This window comes from Musca autumnalis, unplaced genomic scaffold (genome assembly GCF_047663935.1).
Source record: "Musca autumnalis isolate F117 unplaced genomic scaffold, ASM4766393v1 scaffold_1, whole genome shotgun sequence".
Lineage (NCBI taxonomy): Eukaryota > Metazoa > Arthropoda > Insecta > Diptera > Muscidae > Musca > Musca autumnalis.
Window position 1 is genome coordinate 151,847,960 of NW_027411644.1, and position 15,818 is coordinate 151,863,777.

Genomic DNA, 15,818 nt, shown 5'->3' on the forward strand with positions numbered 1-15,818 from the left:
AATTAGTTGAAAAAGTGCGAGAACGGAAAAATGACAGAAACGTAAAAAATAAGTGAGAGTATCGGCCAGCCAGATATCGGCAAACAGGTTACAACTTTTGGTTCGCCCAAATGGGTGGTGTAAAAACTCAGAAGGTAGGGGTAAACAAAAATATTCGGACATGTTCTGGAATTCACCGTGTATTCATTTCACATCACACATGCACTTCCCCTGTGAATGCAATGGTGTTTCTGTATTTTACTGTTTATAGCATACATATTTTGTTAAGAAAATTAAATGATTTTTAAATGCTCATAGAGAACACATTAAGTTTTAGTATTGTGCATAAAAATTACAGTGTGTCGAACACATGTGTGTTGCAGAAAGGCTTTGCGTGTGCGCATTTCACTATGACGGGTGAGGTGACTGCCAGAACAGGTCCGATTATTTTCTAAAGAGAACACTTTTCAGAGCCAGTTCAAGCTTCACTACTTTTTACTCGAAAAGCGTTCCTTTACTTCAGACACCAAACAATTCATATCGGAGCAGTTTACAACTTTTACTACTTTTGCCGGTTTTACCATTTCCAAAAGTAAAGGAACAGACCATTTGTATTGCCGAAAGCCCAATAATCGTTTGAGTAAAGTAATGCTAGGTTTAAGCTCTGTTCCAGAACTAAAAAGTTTTTAAAATTTTTACCACTTTTACACATTTTGCGTTCCCGTACACAAAATTTATATGAAAATCGTTTACGACTTTTACCACTTTATAAAGTACGGGAACAGGCCATTACATTTACGAAATCCACTCGATTTCAATTGTCAATTCCATCGCTTAAACGTCAAATGAAATACAGTGGATTTCAGATGAGATTTCATTTGAGGTATACACAAAGGTAAAATCCTCTCGATTTCGTAAATGTAAACTTAGGATGACTTCCGTGTCGTCAGATGCTTGACAAATGACCGCAAATATCTGAAGTATTCAGCCCTATTCTGAACATTCCCATGGGAGCAAAATTGCCCATTCCCACGTTATCCCTATTCTAAACGACGTGGGAGAAGCAAACAATTGTAAAAGAAAAAAAAAAAAGAAATTTCGAAATTACTTACATCGAATTATTATTGAATATTTAAGGTAGCTGTAATTTTTTTTTATAATAGAAAGTGCATATTTGCATTAAATTCACTGTTTTTGAATTAGGTAAGGGGTAGTTTACACTATATGTAAATTTCATATGACATGAAATTTTCCATCGTTATATATTCGCTAATATGTGTAATATTGGAGATTTTCCTTACGCCATTTACTCTGTGCGTCCACACCAGCAAAAATGTAAAAAACTACGTCTCCACATTGCCTCCGTGGGTAAATATGGAATGTTTTTATTTCGTGTCATGTGACATTGATAGATAGTGTAATCTACCTCTAAGTAAAAGCACAAATCACCTAATTCAACAGCCGTGCATTAATTTATGGTTTTTTAAAGTGAATGAAATCAAACGTTTGGTTTGTTCCTCTACTTTTGAAAGTGGTAAAACCGGCAAAAGTTGTAAACTGCTACCATATGAATTGTTTGGTGTCTGAAGTAAAGGAACGCTTTTCGAGTAAAAAGTAGTAAAGCTTGAAGGTTCTTGCACGTAAAGGAACAGAGCTGTTGTTATTGTGAGGTGCTGTACTAATAAGCACATTTTCCTCAAAATGTGCGAACTGATGTAAGCATTTTTTTTATTAGTCCCGGGCCACACTACATTAATTTCACTGAAACTTTGATATGAAATTATGCGTCTCTAGATCGACGTCCATAGTAGAGTAAAATCATGAAATTGCTGTAGTGGGGAGTTCGATTTAAGAACACCTAATTTCATGAAATTTTTTAATGAAATTCACGCTAGTGTGGACCGGGACTTAGGCAAACATACTTTTTGTATATAAAATAATAGGAGCTTTTTAAGTTTGTAACGAATTTAAAAATTGTATGTTGAATAAATTGAGTTAGTGGTTTTACAAGTATATCGCTAGTTTTATTTATTCCTAATTATCACTAGACCTCGTATTTTGCATATTTTTAAAAAAATCAAAAGATAAATTCTCATATTTTTTCGAATATTGGATATTTTTGCATATTATTACAAATTCACATTTATTATATTTTCACATTTATTTTATTGACATTTTTTTACGCCTAATCAATAGGAAAAACAAAAACATCAGTTTTTAAAAATTATTTTGGCAACAAAAATAGAATTGTTAATAGATCATTTGTCTGCCTTTAAATCAAAAGAAAAGCCAACCCGACATTTTTTTACTCAAAATTTGTACAAATTGTTACTGGATGTTGTTCGTTTACTCTACAGTACAATGCAAAAGACCTTTGTCGTTTACAAGAAGTTACTGGACTTGTACAAATTATTGAGTAAACGAACACACCTACTAATTTGGCATATATGTATGTATGTACGTTTGTGTGATCGTTGTCGTAGTCGTAGAGAGACTCTAAAGGCCTGCGTACATAAGCTTCCTTGCCTTAAGGGGTGAGTACATAAGCTGCATTGCCTGCTTACCTTGCTTGCTTTTGATAAAAGAATAAAAAAGAAAAGGGCAACCCAGTTCGAAATTTGCTCGGCCTTCTTTATTCTTTTATTTTTATTATGTCAGAAATGAAGCAGGAAAGCAAGGCAATCAGGCAAGGCAGCTTATGTACGCAGGCCTTAATAGCCCGTTTCCACGGTACGTCGTTCGTTCTCTATTCTTCGACCCATAACTACGAATAAATTATTTATTTTCCCACACAAAATTCTATGAACGAACGACGATTTTTCTACGTTGTTCGATTAGAAATACTCTCTGAACGACGAATAAGTATGTCCCATCCCTAACAAATGAGAGAATTTATCGAAAAAATTAATTATGACATGTCTGAATTCAAAATTGAAAAATTTTGTTGAAAACACAAAAATTTTTAGAAAAAAGGAAAAAGATGGAAGAAAATTAATGAACTAAACATTTTAGCTCTGTTCCTTTACCTGCCTGAGGTTACCATTTCTTACCATTTTTAACCTGCAAAGCGTTCCTTTACTAGGCGTTTACACACAGACAGTATTGGCAAGGCAATAGCAAAGTTACAAACCATTTTCACCAATACATTCATACTATTCTCTATACATATTTAAAAATTTATAAATGTATTTGTGAAAAAGGGTTGTATTTTTGCTATTGTCTTGCCAGTACTGGCATTTGTAAACGCAGGGTTACTTCAACAAGCATACAATTTATATGAGACCAGTTCACCACTTTTACCATTTTTTGCCACTGTTACCATTTTTTAAAGTAAAGGAACAGACCATTTATGTAGATGCATAAGGAAGATGGTTGTGTTTCCTTCTTAATTCCACACACATTTCTTGTCCATAAGTTCAAAATCGCGTAAAAAATCAGAAACAAAAAGGAAACAAATACCTGAAAGTCTGTATACACAAATATTAGGTCTGTACGATAACCCAAAAGTTTGTGCAAATTTGCACAAACTTTTACAAAATGCTGTTCGATAACAAACTTGCAAAGTAAAAGAGAGAGAATTTGGAGACAATTGTAAGAGAATATTGGAGAGTTTTGGAGACTTTTGTTTACAAGTTTTTGCAAGGAAAATTTTTCTTGTAAGAATTTGCAAGTTTGATCAGCTGATTTAAATTCAATTTTTTTGTGGCGGACTTCTTGGCAAAAAACATAAACAAACGTTTGGCTACTAAAATAAATAGATATAAAAAATGGAAAAAAATTATTAAATAAATTATGGAAAACGGTAATGTAACTAAAATGACTTATTTTGTAGTTTCTAGTGACTATTTCTTTTTTATTTTAAAGGTATCAAATCTCAGCAAAAAGCAGTGCATCCATGGAGTAGGAGAAACAAAATGTAGACGGCCAGGTATCCCCAACGATATCAATAAATATGTATGCCAAACATCGCACTGCGTTCCAGTATGTTTTATATTTGTGCTTTGGAAAGGGAATTATAGTTGTAGCAACACTAAGGCCCTCGTCACATAAGAGGCAGAAATGCTTTCAGCCAGAAACCCACCCAGGCTTCTTATGTACCGAGGCCTTAACACGATAGCCGGGTGCAACTCAGTTCCGGATCATTGGCGTAAGTCAAGTCAACGGGTTTGCCTGCATAAGCCAATCAACCACTATCAAATAAGAACGTGGAAGGAGAGCCACTATACTTGAAGGCACAAGCTACATCATTGGATTTTCGTGTTTTGGATTTCCGTGTTGCCCTATCTCACAAACTATTGTCATAATAATATATATATAATATAGCTGTTAAGTGTGTACAAGATTTTATGGATCGAAGAAGAATTTTAAATGGAAAATAAAAAAAATGGTAGATACCTTCAATTGTTAAATTGGAACTCCTTTCCTTTACCGACCCAACGCCGAAAATTATGAAAAAATTACCACATATAGTGCTTTTTATCCCGATTCCAACCATGTATTACTTTTTTTGCGGAAATGTATACTTCCCGAGATATGGGCATGAAAAGATCCACAAAGGCCCTAACCTATTCTCTAAATAGCCGTCCTTCGGCCGGGATTTAAGACTTCTCCTATAGACAGGTGCAAATCTCGGGAATGGGAACACAACTTTCTTTTAAATTAGATATTTTTGAAGGTCTATATCTCGGGAAGTATACATACCCTTCAACAAAATAATACATCGTTGAAATCAGTATAAACATCACTATTTGTGGTAATTTTGGTTTCCCAACATTTTATACAAAGGTCTTTGTGGAACTTTGGAGGCCTATATCTCGGGAACTATACATTTCCGCAACAAAAGGAATACATGTTTGGAAACGGGATAAAAAGCAGTATCTGTGGTAATTTTTTCATAATTTTCTGCGGTGGTTTGCCAACATTTTATACAAGGGACTTTGTGGAACGTTGGAGGCCCATATCTCGGGAAGTATACATTTCCGCATCAAAAGCAATACATGGTTGGGATCGGGATAAAAAGCACTATCTGTGGTAATTTTTTCATAATTTTCTGAGGTGAGTCGGTAAAGGAAAGATAAGCCGTTAAATTTAATCTTTTCCGCCAACTTCTTGATTATCAAATCAGCTGACTTCTTGCAAGTTTTTGCAAATTGCTGTTCGATAACAATCTGCAAATTTTTTGCTTCGAGAGAGTAAAATTGGTGGAGAGAGGTTACTGAGAACTTGCTGAGTGCTTGCAAGTACTTTTTACTTGCGAAGTTATCGTACACACCTATTGTTTTGACATGTCTCTCTCTCTTTAATTTTGAAAATAGAAACATAAAAATATATTGAAAATACAAAATTATTCAGAATTTATGAAAAAAACAAGTAAGAACAGACTATAGTCGGACGGGGCCGACCATGTGATACCCTATACCACTATCCCTGTGCACTAGCTTTCCGGGCTAGCTGTTATAAGATGTGCATTAGAAATTTTACCAATTTTCACACAAAAGTTTTGATCAATTTAACCCGCTAAATATTATCCGATCATACCGTTGACTTGCACGCTACTTCTTCATCTCAAACCAAAACTACGTTTAAAATTTCGCGCCGATCGGACTATTATTGCGACCTACAGAGCGGCTACAAAATCGAGCAAAAATTTTGTTTTTGGTCCATTTCATCCCTTTAACATTTCACGATCATCGCCAAAAACTAATCAGTTCTATTCTGGTCCAAACCCGACCTCCATACTAAATTTCGTGACAATCGGTCCATAATTGCGGCCTCTAGCTTGATTACAATTTTTAATGGACGGACAGACGGACGGACGGACGGACGGACACACATCGCTAAATCGCTTTATCTCGTCGAGATATGAAGTTTGGTATACCACATGAGGGGTCTACGACGAATATTTCGCGGCGTTACATGAATTTTTGGGAAAACAAACTTATTATACCCTTTTCCACATTGTGGTATAGGGTATAATGAATGAAATGTGTGTAGTTAAATATAGAAGATAGATTTGAAGGAAAGTCTATTGCTTTTCCTATTCATTTAATGTACGTATATTTTGTGTGTGTTTCGGTTCAAATTTTCGTGAAAACATGGAAACAAAATGAAGGAAATTTTGTTTATGTTTCTGTTAATTACGAATGGTGTCGTGGAAACGGGTTAATTCGTGTACGTCGTTCGACAGGCGAAAAACGTAATTGGAACGCTCGTGTGAACATGACATAACAGATTTTGAATAGAAAGTTAGTCATCTGATAAAACATGGAAGATTATATTACGAAAATGAATAAAAGTTGAAAAGATTGTATATATTATAGATATTTTATAATATATTTTAATAATTGTTGCCATGGTAGAACAATAAAAGGTAACAGCAATACACAGCTAACTGTTTAAGAGTTGTGTAGTTCCGGAACGAACTAGTTCCAAGGAACTATTCCGGACAAGGAACTATATCCAGCTGTTGCGTTTATATTGCTCCTTTAGTTCATATACATAGCTCCTTTCGTTTCTCTGGTTCCTTCAATTTAACGCCTACGTCGATCTTACGTTGTTGCTGTTTGTTCGCAGCAATTTATTTGTTTTTATGTCAATTCATCGACCAAACTATGAAAACATTTCGGTCTCTGAACTCTTTGGAACGATGGAAACAAAAAGAGCGACGAAAGAGAAAGATTCGTTGAACTATTTCGATCTCGGAACTATTTGGAACGAAAAGAATGATGAAAGAGAAAAATTCGTTGAACCATTTCGGTCTCGGAACTATTTGGAATGAAAGGAACGATGAAAGAGAAAGATTCGTTGACCTATATCTTTCTCGGAACATTTTGGAACTATGGAACTATAGTAAGGAACTAGTTCCACTTCTTTACTTCATCGAAGCCTTGTCCTTCTAGTTTTCGTGTACCACCATACAGCCCGTATTTACACCCCTTTTTAGCGTGTTCATCATCGCTGGTTCTTATGAGCTATAGGTTTGGCCCAAAATCTATTTAACAGGTCACGTAAGTAGCACAACAACAACTCTATTTTGGCCGAAAATTTCTCAATATGTCAAAATGTTTGTATACGTTTTCATACAATTTATTCACAATAACAAAATATTTGACAGATTGAAACCAATCAGCTGGCCGTTTTACGCCACCTTATAATTTCATCATGGTTTGGCCCTATGACATGACCTACCCAACGCAATCGTTGTATCTCGATACGTTTAACTCTACTGGGGCCTAATTATGTGATTCGATTGAGAATTTGCTTGCAACTGACGTTTCGGAAGTCAGTCTTATGCTATGTTTGCATTTACGAAATCCACTCGATTTCATCTGTCAAATCCATAGGTTAAACGTCAAATGAAATCCAATGGATTTCAGATGAGATTTCATTTGACGTTTGAGCTATGGAATTGACAGATGAAATCCACTCGATTTCAACTGTCAAATCCATAGGTTAAACGTCAAATGAAATCCAGATGAGATTTCATTTGACGTTTGAGCTATGGAATTGACAGTTGAAATCGAGTGGATTTCGTAAATGTAAACTTAGCATTAGCATGATGGGTACTTTACACGATATGTTTTTTACATATGAGTTGTCACTTCTCCCATACAAAATGTATATGCAAAGTGACAACTCATATGTAAAAAACATATCGTGTAAAGTACCCATTAGTCTCAGCATTCTTATGCTTTCACAATAGCTGTGTTCCTTTACTTACCTGAGGTTACCATTTGTTACCATTTTTAACCTGCAAAGCGTTCCTTAATAGAGTTGTATAGTTCATGAACGAACTAGTTCAATTGAACGATTCATTGAAAAGAGCGTATGATAGTTCAATAGCTCACTGAGCGCCGACCGAAAGATTCACAAAGAACGATCAACGAACGAACGATTCACAATCTAGTTCAGCATGTCATTCACATAAAGTGACGCCGTCCTCTATGCTAAGTGACGCCTTCGTAATGTAATAAGTTTTGCATGGTACAATAATACAGGTAGCATTATCAGGCCGGCTGATGGTAACATAATGTGTCAAGTGCATTGAATTGATGTCAAATTTTGACACCTTATGTTACCTACAATTGCCGATGCGGCTACCTGTGTATTTGTACCATGAAGTTTTGTTTATGTTTTGGATCAATGTGAAGTGTCATCCCCCATTGTAATAAAAATAAATTTTAAGAGCATTTTAAACACATCGTATCCCAATATATCGAATCCATTACCTATTCAATGTGCCTTGTTTTGGATAGAAAAAAGGAAAAAAATAAAAAGAAACATACATACAGCGATAATTTCTACAAACACACAACGTAAGATTTTTTTGCCAGACACTTAAATGAAATTGTAATTACATTTTTTTCGAAGGATGTTTTTTTCTAAACTTAATCTGTAATATTTTTGTAGTTTAATTATACTATTCTAATGTTTGTTCCTATTTGATGTATGTATGTATATGTTTTCATCAAGAGAACGATTAAGAGCTCGTGAACGATTCTGATCCGAATGATTGAACTGTAGTGGAATTCTGTAACTCATTTTTCGAGTTACCGACAAATATGGGTAAAATCAAAATGCCTATAATTTTGGTAATTAACGAAAATTTTCGGTAAATTAACAACCAAAATAAAGCTGTTGCTAAATCGTATCGATAGCAACAGTGCTGTCAACTTTTATTGATACTTTCCATTGATAATTTTGCGTTTAAATGTTACCGATTTTTGTCGGTAACTCAAAAAATGAGTTACAGAATTCCACTACTGGATAGTGAACTATGAACTAGATTACTGAACTAGTTCAGTTAAAAGAGCTGAGCTATTGAACTAGATCTTTCAATTGAACTAGATTGTACAACTCTATTCCTTAACCCCGAAAAGTGGAAAAACTGGAAGCAATTTTTAAGAGAGTAAGAGTGGAGAGAGAGCGAAAATGGCTTTCTCTTCTACCACAGGCTACCAGCAAAATTTCTGCAGATAAAAAATGGCAGATCTGATTTTTCGAATTTTGTTTGACGATTATTTCACAATTAAAAACAAAAAACAGAAGAAAAAGTCGAACGCTGACAAAACTAAATTAAAAACTGTGAAATAAAAGACGAAAGTTCATTTTTCATGTTTCTTTTTGACATTGCTGCCAGATCTACCATTTTTCCGTTCCTTTACTTTTCTGGTAAAAATGTTCATGAGAGAGCAATTTTGACACTTTTCTCTTTTACCACCCTTACCATTAATAAAGTAAAGGAACAAAGCTAATGGCATTTGAACCCTAAAGGCCTGCGTACATAAGCTGCCTTGCATGGCACAATTACCAGGTAGATGCATCAGCCAACAACTACAACAAAAACCAGTTCAGTACTGTGAAATGTCAAAAATATTTTCCAAAAATAAAGCGATTCACATAATTTTTTCAACAATATTTTGTTAGGCAGATATTAATAAACGCATTATTACAAAAAACCACCAAAAATTCACATTTTTTCGTTTAAATTTTTGTTTTTTAGTTTTGTGTTTTCAATTACAACAACTTTTTTGACAGCTTGCAGTACATCAGCTGGGCTGATGCGGGTACCTGTATGATTGTGCCATGCTGCCTTGCCTACCTACCGTGCTTACTTCTGATAAAAGAATAAAAAAGAAAAGGGCAACCCAGTTCGAAATTTCCTCGGCCTTCTTTATTCTTTTATTTTTATTATGTCAAAAATGAAGCAGGAAAGCAAAGCAATCGGGCAGAGAAGCTTATGTACGCATCCCTTTATAGCTATATTACATTACGTGTATTTCATGTGTATGTTTTGAATTTTTTTCCTCGTGTAATTCTTTGTGTGTGCGAAAAATGACTTTCACATAGGATTTATAATTTTTGCTATCACACCAGTATATGTTTTTTGTGTGACATAACCTATAAATGTAAACAAATATTTTATAAAATCGATTTATTTATGTTTCTTCAAGAAATTATTTCTTTCAGCAAATTTTGCAAATTTCTGCTTTCATCAAAACAAACAAATCGGCTGTTTTCTATTTATTGTACATACAAAAATAGGAAGGGCTCTAAAACGAAAAAGTTAAGGCCTGCATACATAAGCTGCCTTGCCTGCTTACCTTGCTTACTTCTAATAAAAGAATAAAAAAGAAAAGGGCAACCCAGTTCGAAATTTCCTCGGCCTTCTTTATTCTTTTATTTTTATTATGTAAAAAATGAAGCAGGAAAGCAAGCCCAACATACCAAATAAAAATAAAAAGTAATAGGACTTGAGAATAATATTATAATAATAGAAAATTAACAATACATTTTTAACAATGCTTGGAAAACTATTACATGCACAAACTTTTCTAAAGTCTACCTGAAAAATATTTTGTTGATTGACATTTGTTGATAATTTAATTTTTTTTGTGATTTTTAGTTTTTTTTTGTGATTTAATGTATATCCGCGTTGTGTTAAGAAATAAATATCCGTGTTGTGCTAGAATATAATTGCAAATGCCTAAAACACAAAAAAGTCGTTGAAAAAGATTCAGTTGAATTCTAAAAAACAAAAAATTACGAATCAGAAGAAGTTTTCAGGATTGGTGACATAAATAGCGGTTGTGATGAAACTAGAAGTGAATGCGAACAAAGTGAAAGTGATGAAACTTTGAATAACACTGTGCTACAGTGAAAATTTGCAGGGGTTCTAATGCATAAATTCGGTTTTGTGGGAGTTCATAGAAGACGAAAATACCTTTGGTTTCTTTGTGTCACTTCGGTTTTTGATTTTATAACGGTAAATGCAGTGAAAAATGGGCTTTCTTGGATTTTCAACTTTAAGCGAACATTTCTTCTTTTTTCCACAACCGATTTGCACACCCCATTTTTATTGGAAACGGGAGAATAATGTCTTTCGAACAAGCCATAGATTTTTAAAATCGGTTAACAAATGGCTAAGTAATAGTGGTTTAAGTGTGACAAAAACGCATTAAAAAACAGTAAAATGTTTTTCCTTGTGATCTAGGATGCGTAAACGATACCTACCGGTACTATTATTTACTGTTAGCAAGTAGGAAATTTAGTTGGCTTTCCAAAATGGGAAAAACCAACGAAAACGGTTGAAAAATGAATGCGTTATGGCATTTTTTGTGTTTTAACTTTTTGATTTTTTTCATATTTTCCTTTATAAAAGATTAGTACCTTGTGCATAATTGTAAAGCAAGATAATCACAATTAAAATCATACATGCTAAGGTTCCAATCTTTTATAAAGGGAAATATGAAAAAAACCAAAAAGTTAAAATACAAAAAATGCCATAACGCATTTATTTTTCAACCGATTTCGTTGGTTTTTCCCTTTTTGGAAAGCCAACTAAATTTCCTACTTGCTAACAGTAAATAATAGTACCGTTAGGTATCGTTTACGCAGCCTAGAGCACAAGGAAAAACATTTTACTGTTTTTTAATGCGTTTTTGTCACACTTAAACCAATATTACTTAGCCATTTGTTAACCGATTTTAAAAATCTAGGGCTTGTCCGAAAGATATTATTCTCCCGTTTCCAATAAAAACAGGGTGTGCAAATCGGTTGTGGAAAAAAGAAGTAATGTTCGTTTAAAGTTGAAAATCCAAGAAATCCCATTTTTCAATACATTTACCACTATAAAATAAAAACCCGAAGTGACCCAAAGAAACCAAAGGTATTTTCGTCTTCTATGGACTCCCATAAAACCGAATTTATGCATCAGAACCCCTGCAAAAAAATTTTGTCAACATTTGTATCACAGTGTAATTATATAATTGACATTCATACATATGTTCCCATACACATCCCCTAAAGGACACGGGAGATTTATCTCATATCAATCAGTGCACGCCGCTTCATATTGACTTAATTATATGGGACCTACTTGTTATCGCTGAATCCGAACGGAGTGTTTTACGACACAACTTGTATAAAAGTTTTTCATGGTTGATCAGGAAATGTCGTCTACATTACGCTGAGGGATATTTTGCCACCGTTGGAGAGTATGATGTTTTTGCCCGACCTTAGAGTGCGCTTACTATTGCTGTGACACTCATTATCATGAATTGAAGAAATCATTATTCAAGATGAGATGGCTTAGTGGAGTGTTGGTTGAAGAGCTCAATTGAAAAGGAACGGGAAGGAAGTGTTTGAAATTTAAGCACAGCAAACGCTATACAAGGTAAGTTCAATTTACAAAATTAACTGAAAAAATTATCACTAATTTCTGCTTTTCATAGATCCCGAAGATCCAACGACACATTCTTTAAAGACGGTTCGCTAAAAATCATATAAAGATGCTAAAAATCGTATAAAAACAAAAAACGTAACTGTAAATATAATTATTTTAATTATACCATGTATTGAAAACATAAATAACTAATAAAATTTTAATAAAAATTAAAAAATATATGTAAGCTTGTTTTACTATTACAAGGGTAAGCTTATGATAATATTAATTGCATAAGCTTGTTCTACAATTACGAGGGTAAGCTTATAAACAAGGGTTCCGTTTCGATTTTTTTACAATTATGACATAAGCTTTTAACAACAAAATTCTCAAGTCTTTTATAAGCTTAAGGCTTATGTTGGTAAGCTTATTATAATATAATTCTCAAGCTTTTTTGGTATGTTGGGAGGCAATCAGGCAGAGCCGCTTATGTACGCAGCATGGTACAATTATACAGGTAGCATTATCATGCCAGCTGATGGTAACATAATGTGTCAAGTGCATTGAATTGATGTCAAATTTTGACACCTTATATTACCAACAATTGCCGATGCGGCTACCTGTGTATTTGTACCATGGTACGCAGGCCTTTACACTTGGGTTCACACATCATTTTGATAGATGAAATTTTTTATATTGATCACACTATTGGTCTGTTCCAGAACTGCAAGAATCTACTAATTTTTACTATTTGTTTCGATAACATAAAGGAAAAAATGCTATCGTAGTAAAAAATAGTAGCTTCTTGCAGGTTCTGGAACAGAGCATATGTGTACAACATGTAGATGTAAAAAAATGCAAAACATACACATGAAATACACGTAATGTAATATAGCTACAGTTTGACAAGTAATTGTTTTCAAAATGAGAAAACGAACACTTTTCATGCATTAATTACTAAAAAATGACAAATAGTTGTGATAAAAACGTCGGGTTTTTTGCAAAAATTAGTTGGTCGACTTATTTAAGACCAAAATGAATGGATAAATAAAAAATTAACCCGCTTAGTTCATCAATAATAACCATGGTACAAATACACAGGTAGCCGCATCGGCAATTGTTAGTAACATAAGGTGTCAAAATTTGACATAAATTCAATGCACTTGACACATTATGTTACCATCAGCTGGCATGATAATGCTACCTGTGTTATTGTACCATGATAATAACCAAAAGAATAATTAACATGTAATGCAAGGTGCCAAGAAAATGTAATTGAGGTTCCAAAATACCCCATGTTTTCGGTAAATACTTAAAAATCATGACATTTTATGATTTTTATTCTTAACAAGGATTAGTTGCTAACAAGTATCAACAATATCAGGCATGGAATATCCCCACTAAGAGGGTTACCATATGGACCAAGGGGGTACCAAATCGTATTACATGTAAACGATGTCGTATAGGTCTCAAACCGGGAATATCTGAAAACTAAGACATTTTATGGGTATATTTAGTTCACCAGGATGGACTTCCATCAATTACAATAAATATTGCCTACAGAATAGCTCGATCAGGAGGGTTGCCAGATCGACTAAAAAAGTACCAGTAGTGTGATTCTGTAACTCATTTTTGCTGTTACCGACAAAAATCGGTAAAATTTAATCGCAAGATTATGACTAAAAACATAAAGAAAAGTTGGCATCAATGTTTGTGTCGGTAGAGGCTAGCGACTACTTTTTATTCATCGTTAACTTACCGAAAAATTTCGTTAATTATCGAAATTATAAGCATTTTAATTTTACCGACAATTATCGATAACAGCAAAAATGAGTTACAGAATCCCACTACAGGTCTTATTAACAGTAAAAGTGACCAACTATGCCCACAAACACAGCCTACAAATGGTTCATTCAACTCAAAATTTATTAAGAGATAAGAATATTTCATGAAACAGTCGAAAATAGCACATTTGGAGACTAATATTCCTTAGAAATTTGTGGGGTACAGATTTCTACAATTTTCGCAAATGCTTACTATGACCTACTGGAGACATTTCGTGTACTGTGAAGTAATACTGTGACAATAATTTCTAAGTGACGGGGAAATAATGCTACAGTGTTACCATGGATACCATCAAAGCCAAAAAACTTACGGGAATTCCTCAATCCGGCTGTTAATAGATAAAATTGGATGTCTATAGCAAGCTCAGTATAATTTAGCAATATCTTCCATATGCATTTATAACCGATTTTTGTACTTCTTGGTTATATTTTGGTTTGTTTTAGTGAATATCCTTATCCCTAAATTAAATTTCAGTTAAATAAGTCACTTTTAAGATCTAATTGTGGGCATAGGAGGTCTAGTTTACTGTTATGAAGACCTGGTACATTTTTAGTCGATCTGGCAACCCTCCTGATCGAGTTCTGCTGTAGGTAATATTCATTGTAATTCATGTCATACCATCTTGGTAAACCAAAATACTCATAAAACGTCTTAGTTTTTAGATATTCTCGGCTTGAGACCTATAGGACATTGTTTACATGCAATATGATCTGATACCCCCTTGGTCCATATGGTAACCCTCTTAGTGGGGATATCCCATGCCTAATAGTCCCAATTTACATTAGGCGAGTTTACTTGCGGCAATTGTCAGTTTGATGGAGAGAGGTGATGTATATTAACCCTTTGCCTCTCAACACCCTCTCTCACCCACAAACTGACAATTGCCGCAAGTAAACTCGCCTAATGTAAATTGGGACATATTGCTGATACTTGTTAGCAACTAATCCTTGTTAAACCAACCTTTACACATGCCAGTGACAATTCGATAAATTCAATACATACACAATATTTTACTACCACAATTACATTTTTTGAATTGTCGACTCCACTGGCACTAGATTTTTCATGCCAGCAAAATTTTGAGCTGGCTGCCAATGATTGGTCTGTCTGGTTACTTTCCCAGCAAGAATTGACCAGCAAGAACTTTCTCAGAGAGTAAGGAGTTTTTATTCTCTTTTGCTAGAAAATTGTAAAAAGTAAACAGACAACTTCCCAGCAGAAACCAGCAAGCAATCAGCTGGCTTACCCAAACAGGACAATTTGTCCGCCAATAAAGGAAGCAAACACGTTGTATTTTATTAAAAATAAAAAAGAAAATGTCCCAAAAAAGGATTTTCCCACTTTGCAACTTTGTTCTCCAAAAAAGCAATACAATTACGCTTGCTATTTCCACAATAAAAATGTTTTTAATTTTCACAAACATAAATCAACGAAAATTTTAAAACAGATGATTGATTGTTTTCAGGAAGAAGAAGAGTGCAAGTGCTTGCTAGAAGAAATTTGTCCAGCAAGAATTTGCAAGCTCTCAGTGAAAGAACTGTCAAAATGTCTCTCTCGAATCGCTCTCTTTTGCTGACTTTTTGCGTTAACAGTAGAGTTGTACAATCTAGTTCAATTGAAAGATCTAGTTCAATAGCTCAGCTCTTTTAACTGAACTAGTTCAGTAATCTAGTTCATAGTTCACTATCCAGTAGTGGAATTCTGTAACTCATTTTTTGAGTTACCGACAAAAATCGGTAACATTTAAACGCAAAATTATCAATGGAAAGTATCAATAAAAGTTGACAGCACTGTTGCTATCGATACGATTTAGCAACAGCTTTATTTTGGT